The following is a 6,477-nucleotide window of genomic DNA, read 5'->3' as shown; positions in this document are numbered from 1 at the left end:
TGGCGAATGCGGTTCGTCCGAGCAGTGCATGATAGCCACTGCAGAATGGGACTATGTCGAAGATCAATTCCTCGCTTCGGAAATTATCCGGGGATTCGAAGACCACTTCAAGTGTGACTGAGCCTGTACAGTTGGCCTCTACACCTGGTATTACGCCTTTAAAGGTTGTTTTGGTGGGCTTAATCCTCGAGGGATCGATGCCCATTTTTCGCACTGTATCCTGGTAAAGCAGGTTCAGGCTGCTGCCGCCATCCATGAGGACTCTAGTGAGATGAAATCCGTTAATAATTGGGTCTAGAACCAATGCGGCAAATCCGCCATGAAGGATGCTAGTGGGATGGTCTCTTCGATCAAAGGTGATCAGGCAGGAGGTCCATGGGTTAAACTTTGGGGCAACTGGCTCTACCGCGTATACGTCCCTTAATGCGTGCTTCCACTCCCTTTTGGGGACGTGGGTGGCGTATATCATGTTCACCGTCCGCACTTGTGGGGGAAAACCCTTCTGTCCATTGTTGTTCGATGGCCGGGGCTCCTCGTCGTCATCGCTATGAAGCCCCTTGTCTTCATTGTCGGTGCTTAGCTTGCCTGCCTGCTTGAAGACCCAACAATCCCTGTTGGTGTGATTGGCCGGCTTTTCGGGGGTGCCATGTATTTGGCACAAGCGGTCGAGTATTCGGTCCAAGATGGACGGGCCCCTAGGATTCCTTTTGAATGGCTTCTTCCGCTGACTGGATTTAGAGCCTCTGAATCTGGCATTAACTGCCGTATCCTCAGGATTGTCGCCGTTAATGCGGTGCTTCTGCTTGTTGCGACGCGACCTGCCACTAATGTCCCTGGTGTCCGAACTACCAGGGTTCTTGGTCATATTGTTGCTACGAGCGAACCAGCTGTCTTCTCCCGCGCAAAAGCAGGTCATGAGTGTCGTGGGTGCTTCCAAAGATTTGTCTTTTCCTGTCCGAGGTGCCGGGCCAGCCACTCGTCACGGATATTGTGCGTGAAGGCTGCTAGGGCCTCAGCGTGCGGACAGTCGACTATTTGATTTTTCTTTGTTAGGAACCATTCCCAGAATTGTCTGGCCGATTCCCCAGAATTGTCTGGCCGATTCCTCTGGCTGCTGGATTACGTGACTTAGGTCATCGGCGTCTGGGGGTCGTACATAAGTGCCCTAGAAATTGTCGAGGAATGCGGCTTCCAGGTCCTCCCAACAACTGATTGATCCTGTTGGCAAGCTGTTGAGCCAATGCCGAGCTGGTCCTTTAGGCTTGAGTGGGAGGTATTTGATGGCGTGAAAATCGTCGCCGCGGGCCATGTGGATATGAAGGAGATAATCCTCGATCCATACCACAGGGTCTGTTGTGCCATCATATGATTCGATGTTTACGGGTTTGAAACCCTCGGCGATTTGATGATCCATTATTTCGTCTGTAAAGCACAGTGGGTGTGCGGCGCCTCTGTACTGGGCGATATCATGATGTAGCTCCAATGAGCTTTGTCTACTGTGTTCGGCCCAGCCGAATTTGTGGCCGGCGTGACGGTTACCGTCTCGAGCCGTGGGGTGCCCACGCGATCCATAGATCGATCGTGTTTGCCTTGCCTTGTCCTCCAACATGTCTCGTAAGTCTGGCGCATATTCCCGTGCCTTGGTACGGGGTGCGGCTTGAGTGGAGGGCCGGGAGGCCTCTCTGTCGCAGCCACGAGGTGGCCATTCGGCCGCATCAAGTGCTTCCTCCTCTAATCGGGGTAGCAACTTGCGCTTTGGGTAACTCTTGGAGGGGCGTTCGAGTTTATGCTCTTCGACCGCAAGGACTTCAGTCCATCTGTCAACCAGCAATTCTTGATCAGCTCTGAGCTGTTGCTGTTTTTTCTTGAGGCTTCTTGCCGTGTCCATAAGCCTGCGTTGGAAACGCTTTTGCTCAACGGGATCCTCTGGCACGATGAATTCGTCGTCGTCGAGTCTTGCCTCGTCTTCGGAGGGAGGCATATAATTATCGTCCTCGACCTCTCTGTCTGCCGCTCTCTCATGAGGGCTGATTTCTCCATCCTCCTGTGCTAAACCTTGCTGGAGGGGGTTTTCTTCGGCACTCTCCGGAGTATTATTATCTCCCATGCTGGAATCACCGTTTTTGTGTTGGCGGGATTTTGAGCAGCGCCGCTGGCGCCGGCGCTTGGGCTGTTTCTTGGAGGGGTCATCGTCCGCTGTTCCATCTCCCTCTCCCTCTTTTGGGGTGTCCACCATGTATATGTCATATGACAAGGTGGCTTTCCAGGGCCTAGTAGCTCCTTCATCGGCGTCCATACCGTTGATGTCTTCGGAGTTGAAGTCGAGCATGTCGGTTAAGTCGTCGACAGTGGCAACAAAGTGGGTGGTGGGTGGCTTTTGAATTTCTTCATCGTCCGTACCCCAACCTTGCTGACCGTAATCTGGCCAGGGCTCTCCTGATAAAGAGAGAGACTTCAGTGACTTCAGGATATCGCCGAAAGGCGAGTGCTGAAAGATGTCTGCGGCAGTGAACTCCATGATCGGCACCCAATCAGATTCGACTGGTAGGGGCGCGGAGGGTTCGGAGTCCGGAGAGGAGTCTGGCTCCTTGGAGTCTCGCAGAGTACGGGGCTGGTGTTCGGCTCAATCGCCGTTTGGATCGCAGCCCCCGAGGTGGCGTCCAACCGCCCATCCTCGATTGGCGCAGTTGACTCCGAGCCGGTGCAGGTGCGGCCTCCAGGGCACCGTTCGGCGGCAGAGTTAGATCATGCTCGTCATGACAGTGCGGTGCGCTCGGCAGTGGTTCGAATCCGTCGAAGGTCAAGTCCCCGCGGATGTCAGCCGTGGAGTTTAAACTCTGAATCTGACCTGACGGCCAGGGGCGTAGCTTTCGATCTGCTCTAGATGGCCAAGTGAATTGGCCTGCAGTGCGAAGCCGCCAAAGACGAAGATCTGTCCGGGGAGGAAGGTCTTACCCTGGACTGCATCGCTATTGATGATCGTAGGAGCCATCGAGCCTGACGGTGACGGCACAGAGGAACTCTCAATTAAAGCACCAATGTCGGTTTCAAAACCGGCGGATCTCGGGTAGGGGGTCCCGAACTGTGCGTCTAGGCCGGATGGTAACAGGAGGCAAGGGACACGAAGTTTTACCCAGGTTCGGGCCCTCTCGATGGAGGTAAAACCCTACGTCCTGCTTGATTAATATTGATGATACGGGTAGTACAAGAGTAGATCTACCACGAGATCAGAGAGGCTAAACCCTAGAAGCTAGCCTATAGTATGATTGTTGATGTGTATGTCGTCCTACGGACTAAAACCCTCCGGTTTATATAGAAACCGGAGAGGGTTAGGGTTACATAGAGTCGGTTATAATGGTAGGAGATCTGAACATCCGTATCGCCAAGCTTGCCTTCCACGCCAAGGAAAGTCCCTTCCGGACACGGGACGGAGTCTTCAATCTTGTATCTTTATAGTCCAGGAGTCCGGCTGAAGGTATAGTTAGGCTATCCGAACACCCCCTAATCCAGGACTCCCTCACCCGGGAAGAACATGAGGCATGGGGCTATTCCGTGGTATGAGGGGTTTTTGGACTGGAACGCCGACTACAGAACCCATGCGAGAAAGAAGATTGCGGAGGAGAAGAAGAGGAAGATGGAGGAGGAGCAGAGGAAGCTAGACTATGAACGCCTTCATGGCCTAGAATCAGCGCACACGGACTTGGCAGTCAAATTCCAGCGGCAGCAGGAGCAGATCGACTCACTTAGCCAGCAAAGGGGGTCTCATCAGCTAGCGGATGATCCACCAATGGAGAGCACCGTCCCATCCATGCCGAGAAGCAGCATGGGTTCCGCCCCGGGCGACGCATTGCTGGATAGCTACCCAGTGGATGACATCATGGAGAACACTAACTGTGAGCTACACTTCAAAATGAAGAACATATCCATGAAGGTGGCGGATGCCCTTGCTTTTACAAATCCCCCCGAGGCAACCTTCCATTGCAACCCGATTCCAGCGGGCTATGCTCGTGTCTTGGTTGATGAGGTGGTGGACCAATATTCGGGGCTAGAGCTTGACATTCCTGGAGGTGACGATGAGCACACACTAGGAGAGGTCAACCATCGTAGCATCCTATGGAGAAAGGATTGCATCATCTTTTGAAGGCCACCGACACCGCATCATCCGACTCCTCGTCGCAGTCCGCCACCGAGTCAGTAGACTCCCGCTCCTCCAAGTCCACCAATGCGTCAGGCCACTCCTCCTCCAAGTCTAGCACAGCTTCAGGCCACTCCTCCTCCTCCAAGTCCGGCAAAGCGTCAGGCCACTCCTCCTCCAAGTCCGGCACAGCTTCAGGCCACTCCTCCTCCAAGTCCGGCACAACTTCAGGCCGCTCCTCCTCCTCCAACTCAGCCATGTCAGCCGTCTTTGCCGCCTCAGCAATCACGGAAGAGAGCCGCCTGAGCTATGGTGCGTAGCGGTACAAGTCGAGGTAGTACTGGAGGTACAGGCGGAGGCAAGCGATTTCAATATGGTCCAAGCCTTGCGCCTCTTCGCAGAGGCCTTACGACAAGTCCGAGGAGGAAAACGTAGCCATATCAAAGGCCGAGGTGGAAGCCCATTTTGCACCGAAACCGCCACCGCCGCCAAGGGAGAAAGTGCCTGTGGAAAATATTGACCACTTCATTCGTATGACTAGAACACGAGCTCCCAAGCCTGTTGACACAGACTATGAGCGCCACATCAAGAAGTTAAATCGAGCACGTCTGCAGAAAGAGGCGAGCTCGAGCTCGAGCAAATCAGCTGGCAAAAGGAGCGGTAAAACCGTTCCCCAGTTGGGAGAACAGGCGGTGCAATCAATCCCCCCGCTTGTTGTGCCAACAACACATGAGAGTAGGCGCGCCCAATATCATTGTGGGCAAACCGTTAACGTTCCCGGGGTGGGCGATATGTGGTAATAACCGAGGAGCATATTGCGCAGGCTGAATCGATCGGGATCACCGTTGGACAAATCCTCGATATCGAGCCCATGTCTCCAACTAGAGAGGAGGAAATAAAACGGAAATATGCCCGGGGCCAACCTTTGGTCGAGCCAGAGGAGGTCAATAAGCTCCCTACGAGAATGTATGAATTGCATCAATGGTACATGGACATTACCAAGATTTCCAATTGAGAGTCCCTCATGGTGAATGTCAACAAGGAGCATTACTACCATAAGAAAGCTGTGACCATTGAGTATTCAGAACTATTTCAGCTATACAATAAAGACGCACTCGACAAATCTATCGTCAGTTGCTATGGTCTGTAAGTGATTTCCTTCTGTAATTTAAGTCTCAAGCTAGCTGTAGTGATCATTTGGATCAATCATTACCTGTAATTATCCTCACTATATTCTTTTCTGTGGTATTATGCAGGGTGAAGATTTATGAAAGGAAAAAAGGTGGACGCTATGGCATTGGGTTCATTGACCCAAATACCATTAATGAATACACATGGAAAATAGATCCATATCACAAAAAATGTGTAGAGGAAAGCATGCTATAGTTCTTCAAGGAACTCAAATACAATGAAGATATACTACTTCCTTACAACTTCCAGTGAGTCACACTGTCTTTTACTACAAATTCTGTTTTTCCCTACTAGCTATAGCTACATGTTTTTGCTGACATATGCCCGCTTAATTAAGACATGCAAACGTGTGTGCATGCAAATTTCACTGGATCTTGTTAATCATTAAAGTTGATGAAGGAACAGTTGAAGTACTAGACTCACTACTTAAGAAAGCAAATGACTACACCATCGTGAAGGGGATAGTCAACAGGTAATTTCAATCATTATTAACTATATCTCGGCCTATTTAATTAGCTCGTCATTTCCTGATAACAACTATTTAATAACCCATTTATTCATTTTCTTTGTCGGCGGACAGGGCTTGGGCAAAGTTCATCAGGGCCACTCCAGGCCCATGGAAACAAAATCTGAAATGATATCGACCCAAGGTAAGTAATTAAGTAGTACTAGCTAGCTGCCATCTCTTTAATTATCATGCTTGATTAATTATTATCTGATCAAATTCCATTCTCGTAAAGGCCCTGAAGCAGGCGTCAGGGAATGATATATGTGCATACTACATTTGCGAGAAAATTCGCATGATAGCATTCGAAAGGAGCAAATCTCAAAGACAGGAGTGGGTACGATATTGATTGTTAGAACACTATTCACAATTTTTACACCATTATCGATATCTAGTCACACAACTAATACACATGCATATTGATCTCCTTCTTAACAGTTCAAAGAGGTACGGGACAAGCTCCTAGCATAGGACCGCATAGAACCAATTCAAGAGGAAATAGCGGGATTTTTGCTCGACCAGGTCATAGATCCCAAAGGAGAATACTATTACCCGCTACTGCCCCCATGAACCACTTCCAATTGTTATCGCGCTCCAAAGGCACCAATTAACTAGGCTAATGCCACTGGCTCCGAAGGCACCAATT

The sequence above is a fragment of the Triticum dicoccoides genome, chromosome 2A (genome assembly GCF_002162155.2).
Source record: "Triticum dicoccoides isolate Atlit2015 ecotype Zavitan chromosome 2A, WEW_v2.0, whole genome shotgun sequence".
Taxonomy (NCBI): Eukaryota; Viridiplantae; Streptophyta; class Magnoliopsida; order Poales; family Poaceae; genus Triticum; species Triticum dicoccoides.
Note: the sequence above shows the minus strand (reverse complement) of the source record.